Source organism: Crocuta crocuta, unplaced genomic scaffold (assembly GCF_008692635.1).
Source record: "Crocuta crocuta isolate KB4526 unplaced genomic scaffold, BGI_CrCroc_1.0 scaffold788, whole genome shotgun sequence".
Lineage (NCBI taxonomy): Eukaryota > Metazoa > Chordata > Mammalia > Carnivora > Hyaenidae > Crocuta > Crocuta crocuta.
This window is the reverse complement of record NW_027530636.1, coordinates 401668-424319: the sequence shown is the minus strand read 5'-3', so window position 1 is coordinate 424319 and position 22652 is coordinate 401668. Positions and strand designations below refer to the sequence as shown.

The following is a 22652-nucleotide window of genomic DNA, read 5'->3' as shown; positions in this document are numbered from 1 at the left end:
GCAAAAAAAGAGTGTTATTTGTACTATTTCATCTATTATTTATAGTATGTCATATTTTTAAGCAAAGCTAAAATCAGTATTCATCTCAGAATCACAGAATCCTAACACTGTGCCTGTTCAGTAGGCAGTGTTTCTTCTTTCCTAGTTGGTAATGGTGCTGGGACACAAACAGTGGCATTATAGATCCTATAAAATAACAGAGAGACAGAATTGTCAGAAAAGGTCTCATCAAGGAGATATTTGATCAGATACCTGTAGTGCAGTGGTCATCTAGGGCAGACTAGGCAGCACCTGGATTATAATAATTTAATCCCCACTGTTTACTATGTTTCAATTTTTCCTTCTTAATGAAACCCACAGAAAATACTCTTAAATCACATTTATCTTCTTAAAATACTCTCCTCATGACTTCAAAGATACCATGCTCTCCAGTTTGACTTCTACCTTAGTGACCACTCCTCAGGCTCTTCCTCACATGGACTTCCCCTAGTCCTAAACGCTCTTCTCTTTCAGGAGATCTCATCTGCCACATATACTGAATCTCACCTATGACCACTGAGGATATGCTGACTATCAAATATAGATCTATGGCTCTCATTTTTCCTGAGCTCTAAACTTATGTGCAAAATATAAAATATCATCACCAAAACCTATCAGTTCTCTTCTTTGTTACTTCAATCCACTAATTTTTCTTTTATTATTATTTTGTTGTTGTTAAAATGTTTCTTTATTTTTGAGACAGACAGAGACAAAGCTTGAGGTGGGAAGGGGCAGAGAGAGAGGGAGACACAGAATCCAAAGCCGGCTCCAGGCTCTGAGCTGCCAGCACAGAGCCCAACACGGGGCCCGAACCCACAAACCATGAGATCATGACCTGAGCCAAAGTTGGACACTTAGCCAACTGAGACACCCAGGCACCCCTATTATTTTTTTTTTTAATTTTAGAGAGAAAGAGAACAAGTGAGGCAGAGGGGGAGAGGAGGAGGAGGAGGAGGAGGAGGATGGGGAGGAGAGAGCGGGAGAATCCCAAGCAGGTTCCACGCTCAGCACGGAGCCCAACATGGGGCTCAATCCCACAACCCTGGGAACATGACCTGAGCCGAAACCAAGAGTCAGATGGTCAACCATTTAAGCCACTCAGGCGCCCCTCAATCTACTCATTTTTCTACATCTCTGTTGCTATTACCTAAGTCCAAGCCTGCTATGATCTCTCTCTAGGACTTTTGTAAAAGCTAATTTGTTTCTGTTTCCCTATATATATTTTCCCTCTCATCTAACATCAAAGGGGTATAATTTCAAACACAAGACAATTCATGTTATGCCTTTGCTTAAAATTTAAAATCCTACCATGGCTTCCATTATACTTTGAAAATGCCCAAATTTCTCTCCAAAGACTAGCATGATATGGCCCCTACCCAGCTCTTTACTTCAACTTTACTTCGTCTGCCCTTTGCACACTATAGTTTAATTTTAGCCATTGACTAAAACCAGAATGCATCTCTCCAATTGGGCAGCCATGAGGAATCTGTTTTAAACAATCTGGCCAAAAGCAGGTATTGGTGTGATATAGTTTTTCATTTACATACATTCATTGAATTTATGACATTGAAAACACTGGATGGAAACCATATCCCTTCAAGTAGACTAATGCCTCATCATCTAAATAAACACACACATGAATGAAAGAACAAGATTCTCACTATCCTAGTAAAACCACAACTAAGGGCAAAAATTTTCAGAGAATCCCCTGACCCTCCAAAAAAACAAAAACAAAAAACCACTCTATTGAGCATAACTCTAGTCTGGCACACTGAAACAATGAGAAGTGTAGAATAAGTAGGAGGTCTCCTGTGCCCCTGACCTCCCTCTTACTTCCCCTCTACACCTTGGGGAGCCAGGGCTGTGTCCAGTACATCTGTCAAAAGCATAACACAAGTATCTGAAGTCAAGATGAATAAAGAAAAAACTCCAGTGAAGCCAAAGGGGGTAAAATCTATATTTTCAGTAATAATACAGACCCAGAAAGTGGGTCCCAATCCTTACCTTTTTAAGTTTTAAGCAGATGTTGGAAAAGTTACCATACTGGCTTTGGGCAGCCAAATCCTCAAACACCTCACATTTTGGTCCTTGATATCACTTCTTCCTATCTTTATGAAGCAGAAATCACCTATCACTGGATTGTTTACTCAACATTAGAACTAAGTTTATTTAGATCTTCACCCAACAGGACTTGGGTTCAGACCTTCACGAGACAAACTGGTTTCACTCTGATAACAATGGGTTGTCTCCATAATAATCTGCTCAGTACAAAGAGAAGCCACAGTTCAGACATCAACTGCCTGCATGAGCTCATCTGATGAGCAACTAAGACAAATGAGGTTCTGACTAAACACAGAATCCCATCTAGGCAGGACAACACAGCAGCACAGCAGTGTTTCAGATAGTTCTGGACAGCACTCTCCCACTGTCTTCTCTGAAGTACACCTTCTTCATTATTTCTCATAAATAAAATCCTGTTTATTTCCTTTACTGAATTCATACATAAGTATGTTTGTTATTATGGGTGTCTATCCCTCAAAACTGTAAGGCTGCACTAGGGTAAGGCCCCTGTGGCTTGTCCACCACCATGGAACCAAGAATATTAACTGGCAGGTGTCACACATTCACTATTTACTGAAACATACATAAATTTGTGTACCCCTGGTTATTTCCTAATAAATTCCTAAAAACTAAATAACTAGGTCAAAGAACATAAATATTTGAACCGTTTGCTATATTGCCAATTTTCCCCTAAAGTTTCTATCAATTTACTTCCCTACTCAGTATTTGAATTTAGACATTTAGTCAAGTACATATTCTTCAAAATTAATTTTTCCCATTTCTTCAATCATCGCTAATTTAGTAAGCAGAAGAGGTATGACTAAGTCAACCTGGTATTTCTCTGATTAATAAGACCAGTTTCTAATATTTGCACTGAAATTTTTATAAGTTCTCTGCTAATATACTTTAGCTATTCTCAACTTTTAAAGGACAAAGAAAAGATTATCTCACCAATTTTTAAGGGTTCTTAAAACCCTTAATGGATCTTAACCCATACTGACATTTGAGGGCTTTTTATAAAGTTTTACCAAATTGTTACCTTTCATTTAGTGTTTAATGTGTTTGTGAAATAAAGCTTCAATTTTTATGCAGTAAAAACTACCTTTGCTGTTCATTTTCTTCAAATTATATGGTAAAAAGATCTTTCTCATATGAGATAAATACTCATCTATATTTTCCTTCAGTTTCTCAAAATTACTTTTAAGTCTAAAACTTAATTTGGTCAGTAATATAGGCTAAAGCCCTATTTTTAAAAATAAGTTATTAAACCAAAAAAGATCATTAAACAAGTGTCAATTGTTCAAGTAATATCTATGAAATAATCCATATAATCCATATTTTCTCCATTGCTTTGCAATGTTACTTAGCAAAGCCACATAAATCTTCTGTTATGATACCTTAACTTAATAAAACCCCTTTCCCAGGACGCCTGGGTGGCTCAGTCGATTGAGCATCCAACTTCACCTTAGGTTCATGAGTTCGAGCCCAACAATGGACTCGCTGCAATCAGCACAGAGCCCACTTCAGAGCCTGTCTCCTACTCTCTCTGCCCCTTCCCCGCTTGAGCTCTTCAAATTAATTAATTAATTAATTAATTATCACTCACAAGTTGGGGAGGGGCAAAGAGAGACAGACAGACAGAATCCGAAAAAGGCTCGAGGCTCTGAGCTGTCAGCAGAGAGCCTGACGCATAGCTCGAACTCACAAACTTCAAGATCATGACCTGACCCAAAGTTGGACACTTAAACACCCAGGTGCAGCCCCCAAGCAGTATTTCTCAAATCATAAAAGTATATACATGCAAATTTTCTGTTTGGATATCACAGTATTTCCTCTCTTAAGGAACCAATACTGTTAAATAATTTTCTTTTTTCCTTCTTAATGTTTATTTCTGTGAGAGAGAAAGAGAGGGAGAGGGAGAAAGAGAGAGAAAAAGAATTTGAGCGGCGAAGGGACAGGGAGAAAAGGGGACAGAGAATCCAAAATAGGCTCCGCACTGTCAGCACAAAGACTGATGTGGGGCTTGAACCCACCAACCATGAGATCATGACCTTAGCTGAAGCTGGACACAACCGACTGAGCCACTCAGGTGCTCCTAAATAATTTTCAAAGAGCCTAACAAAGTGAGGGAAGAAACAAGGCAGTAAGAGGACATGGATGTGAACTGTTATTAGGACAAACAAGAACATGGATGTGTTTTTCATGCTAAGGAAAAACAGCCAGTTGAGAATCTGAAAGAAAAAGGAGAAATCAGGGCTCAGAAAACTGAAAAGGAGGAGAACAAAAAAGGTGTCATGGAGAAACCGTGAAAAGGAAATATATGATGAACAGAATAATGACTAGGGCCTGGTGGTTCACTGCCAATAGTCTCAGTTTACCAATGAAGAGGCAAGGTAGTTTGTTGAGTAAAACTTGTGAAGAATTTGAGGTGGACAGTGAAGTTCTACAACAGTGACTGAAAGGAATAAGAGAAAGTGGTGATCAAGGACAGGTAAATGGCCCAGAAATAAACACTCACATATATACATAATGTCACATATATACCTTGTTAGAACAAGGGTGCCAAAAACATTCAATGGAGAAAAGACAGTCTTCAACAAACAGTGCTGGGAAAACTGGGCATCCACATGCAAAAGAGTAAAGCTGGACCACTATTTTATGCCATGTGCAAAAATTAACTCAAATTAAAAACCTAAAACTAAGATCCAAAACTGTAAAATTTCTGGAAGAAAATACAGGAGAAAAGCTGTATGGTATGACATTTGATTGGGCAATGGACTTCTTGGAAATGATACCAAAGGATGGGAAACAAAAGTAAAAACAGACAAAAAGGACTATATCTAACTTAAAAACTTTTGTGCATCAAAGGACACAATTAACAAGATAAAAAGTCAACCTATTAAATGGGAGAAAATATTTGCAAATCATATAGTTGAAAAACAATTAATATGTAGCATATATTTTTTAAAAAACTCCTTACAACTCAATAACACAAAATCAAATAACCCAACTAGAAAATGGGCAAAAGACTTTATACCAGACATTTCTCTAAAAACGATATATGAATGGGCTATCATCAGGGAAATGGAAATCAAAGTCACCATGGGATAGTACTTCATAATCATTAGGATGACTACTATCCAAAGAGAAAAAAATGAACAGTTGATAATAACATGGAAAAGTTGGAATCCACGTGCATTGGTAGGAGAAATGTAAAATAGTGCAACCATTATGGAAGCAGTGTGGTGGTTCCTCATAAAACTAAAATAAAAACTACCATATAATCGGGGTGCCTGGGTGGCTCAATTGGTTAAGCGTCCAACTTCGGCTCAGGTCATGATCTCACAGTTCATGGGTTCGAGCCCCGCATCAGGCTCTGTGCTAACAGCTAGCTCAGAGCCTGGAGCCTGTTTCAGATTCTGCATCTCCCTCTCTCTCTGACCCTCCCCTGCTCATGTGGTCTCTCTCTCTCAGAAATAAGTAAAAACATTAAAAAAAAAAAAAAACTACCATATAATCCAGAAATCCAACTTCTGGGTATATAACCAAAAGAACTGAAAGCAAGGTGTTGAAGAAAATATCTGCAGGGGTGGCTGGGTAGTTCAGTTAGTTAAGTATCCTACTTTGGCTCAGGTCATGATCTCACAGTTTGTGAGCTCAGGCCCCACATCAGGTGAGCTAGAGTCCTGCTCCAGGCTCCGTACTCTCTCTTTCTCTCTCTGCACCCGTGGGATTATCTATCTCTCCTCTGCCCCTTGCTCACTCGTGCTCTCTGAATGAATAAGAAAAAAAAATAACTGCATATTCATATTCTTAACAGCCAGGGGTTGTAAGCAGCCTTTGTCCTTCAAGGGATGAATGAATAAATAAAATGTAGTATGTACAATACAAACAACAGAATGTTATTTAGCCTTAAAAAAGAAGGAAATTCTATCACAAGGTACATCATTTACCAAACTTGATATTACACTAAGTGAAATAAACTAGTCAGAAAAATAAATACTGTATAACTCACTTATATAAAGTATCCAAAGTAATAAATTCATAGAAACAAATTCAAAAGGGGGTCTTCAAACACTAGAAGGGAAAAATGGTGAGTTGTACAATGGGTGCACAGTTTCGCAAGATGGAAATATTCTGCAGCTCTGGGGACTGTGGAATGCTGGAGACCTAGGTGAAGTTGGAAATCTGAAATTTATAGTGGCACCAATTTAGAAATGCAAAGATAAAACAAATTACTCAAAAGAGCTTCAGAAGTAGTATTTTAGTTTTTATAACCCAAAGCTATAGGAAGAGATTAACCAGACAAAAGAATAACTATTTAAATCAATTACATCATTTTATATAGTCATATAACAACAGAAAAAAAAAAAGAAAAAAAAGGAAAATGCTTTAAAATTGACTCTAAACATCCAATTTCCAGTCTGGTATAGAAGAACTTAGAAGTAGCCACACTTCCCAAACAACAAGAAAGAAGCTGAACTAAATAAATTAATTAATTAAAAAATACAGCTCTTTTTAGATCTATAAAAGAAGTTAGATCACTAACTGTCCCACAAAATTGGAGACAAATACAGAGAATCAAACCTCACCATAGCAGAAACCCCCACAGTAACCATTATCAACCAATATTAAGGTAGGAAAACCTAAACTGTAATAGACAATTGTTGGAAACTCAGTGTGGGCAAGTCTGAGACATAAACTCCAACACATTACTTAAGTTCTACCAACTATATCATATCCAGTTCTAAGAGAAAAAAATGACAAGACATATTAAAAGCAAAAAGAAAAAAAAAAACAGCTTAAAGATAGAGCAAGCATCAGAACCAGATTCAGATATGCAAGAGATACTAGAATTATGTCAGACTGAAAATTAAAGTAACTATGATTAATACACTAAAGACTCCAATGGATAAAGTAAAACAGATGAGCAATGTAAGCAGAAAGATAAAAATTGTAAAGCACTAAAAAGAAATTCTAGAGATAAAAAACAAGCCCTTGATGGCTGAGGTAAGAATCTCCAAGCTTGAGGATGTCTCAAAACAAAAATCTACAAAACTGAAATGCAAAGAGAAAAAAAGAGAAGGAAAAATAAAACAATACCTAAGAATTACAGAACAACAAAAGGAAGAACATCCATGAAATAGGACTATCAATAAAAGAAAAGAGATGAAGGAACAGGAGAAATATCTGAATAATTACTACAAACTTCCCCCAATTTAAAGTTACACAAAATCCCACAAATCTAAGAAGCTCAGATCCAGGATGCTCAAGGAACATCAAGCAAAATAAATGCCAATAATATTAATACATCTACACATATCATATTCAAACTACTGAAAATAAAAGACAAATGACACATAAGCTGGAGAGAGAAAAAAGAGACTTCACCTACAACAGGAGCAAAGGTAAGAATCACATTTAACTTCTCAAAAATTATACAAGAGTGGAATGAAATATTTAAAGTTGAGAATAAAAAACAACAAACCTAGAATGTAGTACTCCATGTAATTATCCTTCAAAAGAAGTATTTTCTCACACAAGCAAAACTGAAGGAATATTACCAGTAGACAGAGTAAATCTTAAAAGTTCTCATCACAAGAAAAAAATGTTCTGCTGTGACAGATGCTAACTACACTAACTATGGTATCTACTTCACAATATATATTAATATCGATTATGTTGTATGCCTGAAACTAATATATTTTATGTCAACAAAACCTCATTAAATACATAAACTGGTAAAAGGACATGGTTGGAAAAAGATATACCAATGTAACACTAATCAAAAGAAAGCAAGCAAGAGTAGCTACACTGATTTCAAACAGAACACTTCAGAGCAAACAAAGCGATCTGGGTTCAAGAGGAGCGTTTTGATAAAGTATTCAATTCTCCTAGAAGACACAGTTCTTTAGATGGTATGCACTTACACACAGTACAACATGTAAGGCAAACACACACACACACACACACACACACACACACACCCCATATTATATGTATTTGGAAACTTCGATTTCCCTCTATCAGCATTAGACCCAGCAAGCAGAAAATCAGTAAGGACATAACTGAACTGAACAATATCACCTATCAACTGGACATAACTGACATCTATAGACTACTTCATCTAACAAAAAAATATACATTCTTCCCAAGCTCACATCAAACATTCACCGAAATACACATTATGGGCCATGAAACACACCTGAACAAATTTAAAAGAACAGAAATCCTACAATGTAGGATTTCAAAGCACAATTGAATAAAAGAAAGATAGCTAAATAATTCCATATTTAGAAACTAGGCAAAAAAGTACAAAATTATCCATGGCTGAAAGACGATATCTCAAGACAAATTTTTAAGTAGTCTAAACCACATAAAAAAGAAACATACTTATCAAAACTTGTGGGATACAGCAAAAGCACTGCTTAGAGATTTTTTTTTTTTCACACTGTACAGCCCTCTTCAGTGCTCACAGCCCACCAGAGAGGAGACTGGGCAATGGTTCAGGGCTGCACACTCCTCTGGCACGGGTACAATATGAGAGGCCCACAAAGAAGGGCCCACCATCAATCCATGACCATGCACTAGAGAGAAATTTACAGCAATGAATACCCATATTAGACAAGATGTAAAATCAATTATCTAAACCTCCATCATAGGAGACTATAAGAAGGGCAAATTAAATCCAAAATAGGCAGAAAGAAGGTAAAAATTAAAGCAGAGTAATATGAAACACAACAATAAATAAAACCAACAAAACCAAGGGCTAATTCTTTGAGAATACCAATAAAATCAATAAACATATAGTTGGAGTAATTTAAGAAAAAAGGATGGAAATCAGTAGCATCAGAAATAAAGGGATCACTACAGATCCCATGATTAAAAAGAGAATAAAGGGTACCTGGGTGGCTCAGTCACTTAAGTGTCTGACCTCAGCTCAGGTCATTATCTTGTGCTTCATGGGTTCAAGCCCTGCATCAGGGTCTGCACTGACAGGATCTGCCTGCTTAGGATTCTCCCTCTCTCCCTCTGCCCCTCCCCCACTTGCACAGGTATGCCAACTCACATTCACTCTCTCTCTCTCAAAATACTTTAAAAGCAAAACATATTTTTAAAGATAATGACACTGTTAATAATAATGCTCACAAATTTGAAAACCTACATGAAATGCACCAATTCCTTAATATATAATCTGTCAAAACTCACACAAGAAATAAATATATATTTATTAAAGAAACTGAATAAATAATAACCTTCTAAAACAGAAAGCACAAGATTCACTGGTGAATTCTACCAAACGTTTAATAAGAAAGAAATTCTGGGGTGCCTCAGTGGCTCAGTCAGTTGAACATTCAACTTCGGCTCAGGTCATGATCTCAGTTTGTGAGTTCAAGCCCCGCATGGGGCTCTGTACTGACAGCTCAGAGCCTAGGGCCTGCTTCAGATTCTGTGTCTCCCTCTCTCTCTGCCCCTCCCCGCTCGTTTTCTCTCTCAAAAATAAATAACACGTTAAAAACAAGTTTTTTTAATTCTATCAATTTTTTAAAATTCTATCAATTTCTCTATAATCTTTCAGAGGATAAAACAAAGAAAATAACTCTTAACTTATCCTGTGAGACCAGTATTACCCTAATACCATTACAACAAAACTATAGACCAGCATCAGTCATACACATAGCTACAAAAATCCTCAAAAAAATTTAGCAAATTAAATCCAACAATGTATAAAAAGATTAATACACCATGACCGAGTGTGATTTATCTCAGGTATGCAAGGCTGGTGCAGCTTTTAAAAATCAATTAATGTATAATGTAATCCATCACATCAACAAACTAAAGGAAAAAAATCTCTTAATCAGGTCAATACATATAGAAAAACATTTGACAAAATTCATCACCTGTTCATAATTAAAAAAAAAAACTCTCAAAACCAGAAACAGAGGTAAACTTCAACTTAATAAAGAACATCTATAAAAACTAATATCAGGGGTGGCTCAGTCGGTTGAACGTCCAATGTCGGCTCAGGTCATGACTTCATGGATGGGGGTTTGAGACCCGTATCGGGCTCTGTGCTGACGGCTAGCTCAGAGCCTGGAGCCTGCTTCAGATTCTGTGTCTCCCTCTCTCTCTCTCTCTGACACTCCCCTTCTCACGCTGTCTCTCTCTCAGAAATAAATAAAAACATTTAAAATTTTTTTTAAAAAAACAAAAAACTAACCTCAAACTTTATTATTTTTTTTGTTTACTTTAAAATTTATGTCAGGCACCTGGGTGACTCAGCTAAGTGACCAAGTTCACCTCAGGTCATGATCTCATGGTTCAGGAGCTCGAGCCCCACATGAAACACAGATCATCAAACCCAGAGCTGGCTTCAGATCCTCTGTCCCCGTCTCTCTCTCTCTCCCCCAGTCATGCTCACACTCGCTCTAGCTCGCTCTCTCTCTCTCTCTCCAACCCTTCTTCTTCTCTTTATCTCTGTCTCTCTCAAAAAGAAATAACCAAAAAAAATTAATTTTCATTAGTTAGCATACAGTGCAATATTGGTTTCAGGAGTAGAATTCAGTGATTCATCACTTACATACAACACCCAATGTATCTCAAGTGCCCTCCTTAATAACCATCACCCATCTACCCCATCTTCCACCCACCTCCCTCTATCAACCCTTAGTTTGTTCTCTCTCATTCAGAGACTCTGTGATTTGTTTCCCTCTCTTCTCTTTTATTCATTTATTTTGTTTCTTTAGTTCTACATGAGTAAAATCATATACTATCTTTCTCCGATTTATTTTGATTAGCATAATATATTTTGGCTCCATCCACATCATTTTAAAGGCAAGATTTCCTTCTTTTTTTTTTTTTTTTATTTTTATTTTTGAGAGAAAGAGTAACAAAGTGCAAGCAGGGGAGGAACAGAGAGAGAGGAAGACAGAATCTGAAGCAGGATCTAGGCTCTGAGCTGTCAGCACAGAGCCCGACGCGGGGCTCGAACCCACGAACCGTGAGATCATGACCTAAGCGAAAGTCGGATGCTTAACCGACTAAGCCACCCAGGCGCCCCAAGATTTCCTTCTTTTTGATGGCTAAGTAATATTCCTGTGTGTGTGTGTGCGTGTGTGTGTGTGTACTGATCTTTTAATTTTTTTTTTAATCTTTATTTTTGAGAGAAAGAGTAACAAAGTGCAAGCAGGGGAGGAACAGAGAGAGAGGAAGACAGAATCTGAAGCAGGATCTAGGCTCTGAGCTGTCAGCACAGAGCCCAACATGGGGCTCAAACTGAAAAACTCCAAGATCATGACCTGAGCCTAAGTTGGATGCTTAACTGACTGAGCCACCCAGGCACCATATGCTAATCTTCTTTATCATCAGTCAATGGACATTTGGGCTCTCTCCAAATATGACTATTGTTGACAATGCTGCTATAAACACGGGTGCATGGATCCCTTCAAATCTGTATTTTTATATCCTTTCAGCTAATACCTCATAGTGCAACTGCTGGATCATGGGGTAGTTCTATTTTTAGTTTTCTGAGGAACCTCCATACTGTTCTACTGAAAGGCTGCACCAGTTTGCAAAAAAAAAACATCATACTTAATGGTAAGGAACTCAACGTTTTCTCACTAAGAACAGAACAAGGCAAGGATGCCCCTGCTCACCACTCCTTTACATCATCATACTGGTAGTCCTAGCTAATACAATAAGACAAGAAAAGGAAATAAAAGATACATAAGTTGGGAAGGAAGAAATAAAACTACTGTATCTTTGCAGATGACATGACTGCCTATGTAGAAAATCCAAAAGAACTGATAAAAAAAAATCCTGGAACTAATAAGCAAGTTTGAAGTTTTATATTACAAGAGTAATATAAATAAGTCAATTGCTTTCCCATATACTAGCAATGATAGAGCAGAATTTGAAATATGAAACACAATACCATTTACATTAGCACCCCCCAAAATTAAATTCAGTTGATCCTTGAACAATGCAGGAGTTAGGAGCCAACCTTCTGTTCAGTTGAAAATCCATATATAACTTTTGATTCCCCCCAAATTTTATTAATACCCCACTACTGACTAAACGCCTTACCAATAACATAAAGAGGGAATTACTACATATTTTGTATATGCCATCATGTTGTATTCTTACAATAAAAAAACAAAGAAAAAACATTAAGAAAATCACAGAAGAAAATACATTTACAATACATTTATTTTAAAAACACATATAAATGGACACTTGCAGTTCAAACCATGCTGTTCTTTGTTCAACTGTAGTTATAAATCTAACAGAATAGTAAGATCTACTAAGAGTAACTACAAAACTCTGGTGAATGAAATCAAAGAACTAAATAAATGGAGACGCCCCATGTTCACAGGAAGATTTGATCTTGACAAGATGTCAGTTTTTCCCAACTTAATCTATAGATTCAAAGCAATCCTACTATTGAGGTGCCTGGGTGGCTCAGTTGGTTAAGCGTCGGACTTCAGCTCAGGTCATGATCTCACGGTTCGTGGGTTCGAGCCCCATGTTGAGCTCTGTGCTGACGGCCAGCTCAGAGCCTGGAGCCTGTTTCAGATTCTGCGTCTCCCTCTCTCTCTGACCCTCCCCTGCTCACACTCACTCACTTGAGCGCTCTCTCTCTCTCTCAGAAATAAATAAAACATTTTTTTTAAAAAAAGCAATCCCAATCAGAATACCAGCAAGTTATTTTGTGGATATCAACAAAGTGATCCATGGGGCACCTGGGTGGCTTAGTCGGTTAAGCATCCGACTTTCGCTTAGGTCATGATCTCACGGTTCGTGGGTTCGAGCCCCGCGTCAGGCTCTCTGCTGATTGTCAGCTCAGAGCCTGGAGCCTGCTTCAGAGTCTGTGACTCCCTCTCTCTGACCCTCCCCTGCTCACGCTCTCTCTCTCTCTCTCTCTCTCTCCTAGAAATAAATAAAACATGAAAAAATTAAAAAAAAAAAAAAAAGTGATCCTAAAATTCATATACAGAGACAGAAAACCCAGAGTAGCCAACACAACATTGAAGAAAAAAGTTGAAAAATCAGACACTACCTGACTTCACTACTTACTAAAAAGCTAGAGTAATCAAGACAATGTGGTATTAGGTGGTCCCTTCTAAAGTACTGACAAGATAGCAGAAGGGGAGCAAAAGACGACCACTTTCCATGGCATGGACCTCAAGCAGCCGCTGGACATATCCTACAAGCAGTTGATGCAGCTGTACAGCACCTAGCAGCAATGGAGGCTGAATGGGGGTTTGTGGGGAAAGCAGCACTCACTGCTGAAGCACCTGTGGAAAAGCAAGAGGAGGCTTCCCGACAGAGAAGCCCAAAGTGGTTAAGACACACCTGCAGGACACAATCATCCTGCCTGAGATGGTGGGCAGCATGGTGGATGTTTCCAATGGCAAGACCTTCAACCAGGTGAAAATCAAACCCAAGATGACTGGTCACTACCTAGGCCAGTTCTCCATTACCTATAAGCCTGTGAAGCATGGCACGCCCAGCAGTGGCCCACCCACTCCTCCCACTTCATCCCTCTCATGTAGCCTGTTCCACCAATAAAGACACAGACTTCTCTTAAAAAAAAAAAAAAAAGACAATATGGTATAAACAGTAAAATGAGACAGAATAGACAGACAAAAAAATAGACCTACATAAGTAGAGTCAACTGATTTCAAAGGAGCAAATGCAATATAAGGGAGGAAATAAAGGGTTTTGGAACAACTGACATCCACACATAAAAAACAAAAACAGCAAAAAGACACAGACCTTATATCCTTCACAAAATTTAACTCAAACTGGATCACAAACCTAAATGGAAACATAAAACTATAAAACTTCTAGAAGACAAAATGAGAAAATCTAATTGACCTCAGATTTGGTGATGACTTTTTAAGATACAACCCCAAAGGCACAATCCATGAAAAAATGGATTTTTTTTTCTTCATCAAAATTAAAAATTATGTACTTCATCAAAATCAAAAATTATGTTCTGAAAAAAGAAGTTTTGTTCTGCAGAAGACACCATCAAGAGAATAAAGACAAGCCACAGACTGGAGGAAATATTTGTAAAAGAAACATTTAAGAAAGGACTATTACCAATATATAATAATTATACCTGACAATAAGAAAACAAGCCAATTTAAAAATGAATCAAAGATCTGAACAGACCACCAAAAGTATACACAGACACCAAATAAGCATATAAAAAGATCCACCACATTAATTTAATTGCAAATTAAAATGAGATACCATTAAATATGTATCAGAATAGCCAATATCCAGAACACTTACAAACCACTGTTGGCAAGACTGAGATGCTACAGGAACTCTCATTTATTTCTGGTAGAAATACAAAATGGTACAGGCACTGTGGAAGACATTTTGGCAGTTTTTTATAAAACTAACATACACTTATATGATCCAGCAACAATGCTCCTTTGTATTTACTCAAAAGAGTTGAGAACTTAAGTACACACAAAAACCTGTACAGATGTTTATAGCCAAATCTACAAAGCAACAAAATATTCTTCAGTAGGTGAATGGATAAATAAACGGTGATACATGCAGACAACAAAATATTATTCAGCACTTTAAACCAAATCAGTTATTAGGGTGCCTGGGTGGCTCAGTCGGTTGAGTGTCCGACTCTTGATTTTGGCTTAGGTCATGATCCCAGGGTCATGGGAACGAACCATGGAGCCTCCTTAGGATTCTCTCTTTCTCCCCACCCCTCACAGTCCCTCCCTGGCTCACATCCATGCTCTGTCTCCAATAAAATTTTTAAAAAATCTTTAAAATAAATGAGTTATCAAGTCATGAGGAGGTATGAAAGAAACTTAGGTGCACGATGCTGAATGGAAAAAGCCGAGCCGAAAAGGCTACATACTGTATGATCCCAACTATATGACATTCTGGAAAAGGCAAAATTATAGAAACACTAAAAAGACAGTTGCTGCCAAGGAGTAGAGGTAAAGATGGATGAAGAGGCAGAACACAGAGGACTTTTAGGGAAATAAAACTACTCCTTGTGACACAATAATAGTGGATACATATCATTATACACTTCTCAAAACCCAGACTGTACACCATGAGTGAACCCTACGGTAATCTATGGACTTTGGGTGATAATGATGTGTCACAGTAGGTTCAACTGTAACAAGTATACCCTTCTGTGGGGAATGTTGATAATGAGAAAAGCCAAGCATGTGTGGAGAAACGGAGTATGTGGAAAATATTTATATCTTCTGCACAATATTGCTGTGAACCTAACTGCCCTGGAAAATTGTACAAAAAATTAAAAATTTTTAACTTAAATTCTCAACAAAATACTCTCATCAAAGTGAATCCAACAATACATTAAAAGTATTATACACCCAATTTATGGCCAACTGGGATTTATCCCAGGAATGCAGGGAAGGTTCAAAATTAGAAACTGAATCAAGAATACATCATTTTGGGGCACCTGGGTGGTTCAGTTGGTTGAGTGACTCTTGATTTGGGCTCAGGTCATGATCCCAGGATCATGGGACTGAGCCCCACATCAGGTTCCATGTGGAACCGGAAGATTCTCTCTCTCCCCCCTGTTTTGTATTCTGCATCTCCCTCTCTCCACCCCTCCCCCACTTATGCTGTCTGTACCTCTCAAAAATAAACATTATTTAAAAAAACATTTTTTAAAGTGAAATGTCAACATACAGAATGGGAGGGGCGCCTGGGTGGCTCAGTTGGTTGAGCGCCCGACTTCAGCTCAGGTCATGAACTCACAGTTAGTGAATTTGAGCCCTGCATCAGGCTCTGTGCTGACAGCTAGCTCAGAGCCTGGAGCCTGCTTCGGATCCTGTGTCTCCCTCTCTCTCTGACCCTCCCCTGCTACACTGTCTCTCTCTCTCTCTCTCTCTCTCTCTTTCTCAGAAATAAATAAAATATTAAAGAAAAAAACCATACAGAATGGGAGAAAATATTTGGAACTTATGTCTTATAATTTCTACAACTCAACAAGAAAACAAATATGCAATTAAAAGCCCAAGACAAAGAACCTGACTACACATTTCTCTAAAGAAAATATACAAATGGCCAGTAAGCCAGAAAAAGATGCTCAACATTATTAGTGATTAGGAAAACACAAATCAAAACCACAATGTAAAAACCACATCTACCTGGATAGTTAAAATTTAAAAAGAAAAATATAGGTCTTGTCAAGGATGTGGAAATACTGGAACCCTCTAACATGCTGGTGGGGATGTAAAATGGTGCAGCCACTATGGAAAAAAGTTTGGGACTCCTCAAAAGCTAAACAGATTATGACCAGCAATTCTACTCCAGGAAATATACCCCAAAGAATGGAAACCAAGGTCACAAATAGATATTCATACACCCATGTACACAGCAGCATTACTGCAAAATACAAAGTACAGAAACAACCCAAGTGTCCTTCAACAGATGAATAAACAATGTGATATACACATACAATGTTTTCTTATTCAACCATAAAAAAAAAGCTCTAATAAATGCGACAACATGGGATGAATCCTTAAAACATACTAGGTAAAATGAGCTAGATACGAAAACACAAATATTGTATGTTCCCACTTACATGAAATGTCAAAAACAGGCAAATTCATAAAGATTAGAGGTAATCAGAGGCTAGGAGGAGTGTGCTCGCTTTGGCAGCACATATATCAGAGGCTAGGAGGAGAAACCTGAGAAGTTACTGCTTAATGGTTACAAAGTTTCTGTACAAAGCTTTTTTTCCTACCTGAAGTGATAAAAAGTTTCTGAAAATAGTGGTGGTAGTTAAATATTATGAATATAATACAACTGAACTGTATACTTAAAAGTGGTTAAAATAAAGAGGCGCCTGCCTGTGTTGCTCAAATTGGTTAAGTGTCCAACTTCAGCTCAGGTCATGATCTCACAGTTCATGAGTTCAAGCCCCACACCAGGTTCTGTGTGTAAAGCTCAGAGCCTGCAGCCTGCTTCGGATTATGAGTCTCCCTCTCTCTGTCTCTCCCTTGCTCNCGAACCGCGAGATCATGACCTAAGCGAAAGTCGGACGCCCAACCGACTAAGCCACCCAGGCGCCCCTGAATAAATTTTTTTTTTAAGTGGTTAAAATGAAGGCTGGGAAGATGATGTGGTGGTGAAGGAGGACCCTAACTAAGCCTGCCTCATCCCAACAGAGAAAACTAGAGAGCACGCCCATCAGTGTAAATAACCCACAAAATGATCCAAAGACTAAGCAGAACTCAACTAAAGGTTGAGAAGAGGCCACATGGAATAAGGTAGGAAAGGTGGGGAGACCTGGTTTAAGAGCAAAACAGACCAGGGCCATCCACAGCTAAGAGGGAGCCAGCAGCACAGTGAAGGGCAAGAAACAGATTATCACACCAAAGAGCCTGCACAGGGAAGATCAACTGCCATAATAGTTGGCTCTGAAAGACGGACCAAGGAATTTAAAAATCAGGGAAATCTGGCTCTGAGAATCTGGTGAGCTCTTAGGAAGGGGAGCCCCCACCCTTAAAGTACAATAGCCTACAGCCTACAAATACAGCACAGAAGGAGCAGTTTGAAAACTAACTGGGGCACACAGGTGAATGAGTTATTTACTCATCTCAGAGCATTCAGATTGGTAATGAAAAAGTAAAACTTTCACTATTTGCAGATGACATGATATTAAACACAGACTCCACCAAAAAACTACTAGAACTGATAAATTCAGTAAAGTCAATGTGCAGAAATCTGTATGAAGCAGCAAACAAATATTTTAAAAAAATCCCCTTTACAACTGCACCAAAAGTAACAAAATATCTATGAATAAATTTATCCAAGGAGGTGAAAACTATAAAACAATCATGAAGAAACTGAAGATAACACAAGCAAAAAATGGAAAGAAATTCCATATTCATAGATTAGAAAAACAAACATTATTAGAATGTCTACCCACCCAAAGCAATCTACACATTTAACACAATCTCTTTCAAAATACCAACAGCATTTTCCACAGAGCTAGAACAATCCTAAAATTTGTATGTAACCGCAAAAGATTTCAAGTAGCCAAAACAATTATTGAAAAAGACAAAAAAATTGGATGTATCAAAATTCTGGACTTCAAGTTATACTACAAAGCTGCAGTAATCAAAACAGTATGGTACTGGCAAAAAAAAAAAAAAAATGACACATCAAAGAATAGAACAAAAAACCCAAAAACAAACCCACAATTATATGGTCAATCTGTAACAAAGGAGGAAAGAATAATGCAATGAGAAGGACAGTCTCTTCCACGAATTGTGTTGGGAAAACTGAACAGCTACATGCAAAAGAAGGAAACTGGCCTTTCTTACACCATACACACACACACACACACACACACACACACGCACACACCTCAAATGGATCAAGGACCTAAATGTCAGACTTGAATCCATAAAAATCCTAGAAGAGAGCACAGGATGTTAACTTCTCTGACATTGGCCATAGCAACCTTTTCCTGAACGGGTCTCCTGAAACAAAGGAAACAAAAGAAAAAATAGACTACTGGGATGACATCAAAACTAAAAGCTCCACAGTGAAGGAAACAATCAACAGAACTAAAAGGCAACTACTGAATAGAAGATATTTGCAAATGACATATCCAAAATATATGAAGAATTTATACAACTCAACACCCCCCACCCCAAAAAAAATCCAATTTAAAAATGGACAGAAGACATGTATGGACATTTCTCCAAAGCCATACATGATGGCCAAAAGACACATGAAAAGATGTTCAATATCACTCATCATCCAGGAAATGCAACTCAAAACTACGAGATATCACCTCACCCCTGTCAGAATGACAAGACGTACGGACGGACGGACAGACAGACAGAAAGAAAGGAAAGAAAGAAAGAGGCAAGAAAGAAGCAAGTGTTGACAAGGATGTGGAGCGAAAGAAGCCCTCTTGCACTGTTGGTGGGAATAAAAACTGGTGAAGCCACTCTGGAAAACACTATGGAGGTTCCCCAAAAAGTTAAAATAGAGCTACCATATGACCCAGTAATTGCAACTACTGGCTACTTACCCAAAAAATACAAAAACACTACTTCAAAGGGATACATGCACCCCTATGTTTTTCGCAGCATTATTTACAAGAGCTAAATTATGGAAGCAGCCCAAATGTCTATTAATAGTTAAATGGATAGTTAAATGGATAAAGATGTGGTATGTGTGTTATATTCCATATAACAATGCAATATTACTTAGCCATAAAATAAAACGAAATCTTGCCATTTGCAACAACACGGAAGGAACTAGAGAGTATTATGCTAAGTGAAATAAGTCAACCAGAGTAAGACAAATACCATATGATTTCACTCAGATGTGGAATTTGAAAAACAAACGAGCAAAGAAAAAAAAAGAGAGACAAACCAAGAAGCAGACTTTTAACTATAGACAACAAACTGATGGTTACCAGAGGGGAAGTGGGAGAGGCAATGAGTGAAATAGCTGATATGGATTAAAGACCTAAACTTACCGTGATAAACAAAGATAGCTGGTATAGATTAAAGACAAACTTATCATGATAAGCACTGAATAATGTATAAAATTCTTGAATCACTATATTGTATACCTGAAAATAATGTAACACTATATATTACAATATATTAGAAACACTTTTTTAAAAAGTCATTAAAATGGCAAATTGTTGTATATATTTTACTACAATTTATAACATCAATAACATACCAAAATTCACCACACTATACACTTTAAAGTGAAGTATATGGCATGGGAACTATATCTCAATAAAGCTGAATAAAATATTTTCTCATGGGGCACCTGGGTAGTTTTGTCAGTTAGGCATCTGACTTCGGCTCAGGTCATGATATCAGTTTGTGGGTTCGAGCCCCACGTCAAGGACAGCTCAGAGCCTGGAGCCTGCTTCAGATTCTGTATCTCCCTCTCTCTCTGACCCTCCCTTGCTCCCCTGTCTGTCTGTCTGTCTCTCTCAGAAATAAATTAAAAAACATCAAAAAATTTTAAAAAAAGAATTCGTAATACATCATAGATAACTAAACAAATCAAAACATAAAGCAACTATTAACTCCAGGAAAAATAAAACTACATATTAAAGGTGACTCAAAGGCAAAAATGTTATGATATGTATCTTACCATAATTACATAAACACAAACTATTACTTAACTAAAAATTACAACAGAACTAGAAGAATGAGGAGGAGAAATAAGATCTGTGGGCAGAAATCTGGAGGAATAGAGTAGAAAGTGTCTAAAATGTGAAAAAGGAGATGGAGAAATAAAAGTATGTATGTATTCATGCTATTCGTAAGTCTGTAAGTAGCAAAACAAACAACTAAGAGCTGTTAAGTTGTCTATGAGAAGTAAGAATTAGGGGTGTGGAAACTGGAAGTCAACACAACAGAAATCTAGGAGAACTAAATAAAAGCCAACTGGAGAAAGAAAAATTAAAGGAACACTAGTGATATTTTCAATAAGGACAAAAGCAGGTGTGAAGGAATAGAAAATGACAAAAGAGGAGACAAACGAAAGCATAACGAAAGCCTGGGAACATAGGACTATGGACCCATCACTACATTCCAGAACTTGGACATCCCAGAAAGCGTATAGTCAATTCACATGTGGCCAATCTCTACCAAACAGGGAGCCGAGTAAATACTAACCTTCCTACTCTTCACAACCCACTGTCTCTGCCTCCTCCATCTCTCTTCTAAGCTATCCAAGGCACTCAGTTCTGTCCTTTCACTTAGACCTAAGTTTGTAGAATACCATCACCTGTTATCAAAGTTACTCACTTGCTAATTAAAATCCCACTGAAATCCCCAGGTTCTAAAGTAAATGATTTCTCATGTTTGAAGAAAAACATCTGATTAAAATAATACTCTTTGAATGTAAAACAGAGATAGCCATAACCAGTCCTTCAAATTTGCCCCCACTCCTATTTGATGGAAATGTTAGGTAGTTGAAAGAACATCCTAAATTCTGTCTAGACCAGTGTCTCTCAATCTTTAAAAAGTGTATCCGTTTCAGTGGTACAGAAAAGCTTAAAAAGTTGTTTTCGACTCTGGCACCATATTTGTATTTAGAACTATGCAGCAGTTTGAAATTACAATCTCTATTTAGGTACCTATTCCACTCTTCTGATGGAACAGTGTACTCCATTATTCCTATAATAAACTAAACCAGACCTACTACCAAAATCCTACAGAGACACCTATTTGACCCTTAACAAGTATCTTAATCTCTCCAGGTTTCTTTTTATTTTTTTTAATGTTTTATTTACTTATTTTGAGAGAGACAGACAGACAGCGTGAGCAGGGGAGGGTCAGAGAGAGGGAGACACAGAATCAGAAGCAGGCTCCAGGCTCTGAGCTAGCTGTCAGCACAGAGCCCGACGCGGGGCTCGAACCCACGAACCATGAGATCATGACCTGAGCCGAGGTGGGACGCTTAATCGACTGAGCCACCCAGGCACCCCTCTCCAGGTTTCAATATCCACTAGATTGTTGGGAACACAAAATATGGTTACATATGCCTAGTAAATGATTAAAGAAACAATTGTAGCTATTATAATCCTGTTGGTACCTGGGTTTCTTTAACTTCCTTCTTTATTCTCATAGGCCCTCGCCCAGAAGAGACCTTGATTATCCCTTACCATGTGCCAAGCATTGCTCTAAACGTTTAACATGGGCCATCTTATAAACCTAAATACTCCTATCATCACCATTACTCCATCTTATTGATGAAGCGTAACTTGCCTGAAACCATACAGCTTATAAATGGCAGTGCTGTGATTCAACTCCAAAGCAAACTGACTCAAGATCTTGTGCACACCACCCACCCTTATCCTTTTTCCCCACCCTTCACATCCAATCACTAAAATTCTGATGAACCCCAAATATATGTGGCACACTATCTTAAAAGAGAAAAATACGCGGAGCACGTTGTCAAAAAGGTTAAAAATTTTAAGCCATAGTAATAATGGCCTGTAAGGAACTCAGAATTCCCAAGATTGCGTTTTTTAAAAAGGGAAATACGCCTCTTAAGAGTGGTGGGAATGGAAGTGGAGTGTGAAGAGCAGGGGCAGAGCCCTTCCAAGCGCACAATGACAGATGCCTCAGAATAGGGGGTCTTTCAGCGTCTTGTGCGTGGTCAGGGAGTCGCAAGTGTAGCTGCCCCTGCTCTGGTCCGCTGGATGCCTACGACGGTCGCCCGCCTTAGCAGGAAAAAGCCCACCGGGAGCTGCGTCAGTCCCCCGCTGGGTTCCATACCCCTCCAAAGCCCGAAAGGTGCCGCTTCCGCCGCAGCGGGGAACTGTCCAGGACACAAGAAGAAATCCGCCGCATATGGCAGGCGCCGGAACCCCGGGGACAAGGCCGCGCGGGCAGAGCCGAACCACCCCAGGACGGGATGGGCCCGCGACCTAGGACCGTCGGGAGCAGGCCAGAAGGAAGAGGAAGAGCTGGCGCCAACGGCAGCCCGCCGCGGACTCCCTCCTCCCCTTCCAGCTCGCGAGCGCCACACCG

At 38.3% G+C, this 22652-nt stretch overlaps 1 protein-coding gene and 1 non-coding gene across 2 annotated transcripts in view; both read right to left on the bottom strand.

The window, feature by feature from the left end:
• Nucleotides 1–22652, bottom strand: part of LOC144235139 (E3 SUMO-protein ligase RanBP2) — a 73829-nt gene that overhangs the window by 50911 nt on the left and 266 nt on the right. The window lies entirely within an intron of this gene.
• LOC144235155 (small nucleolar RNA SNORA42/SNORA80 family) lies at nt 8550–8686 on the bottom strand. The gene has a single exon (XR_013336155.1). It is a non-coding gene; the product is annotated as a small nucleolar RNA SNORA42/SNORA80 family (small nucleolar RNA).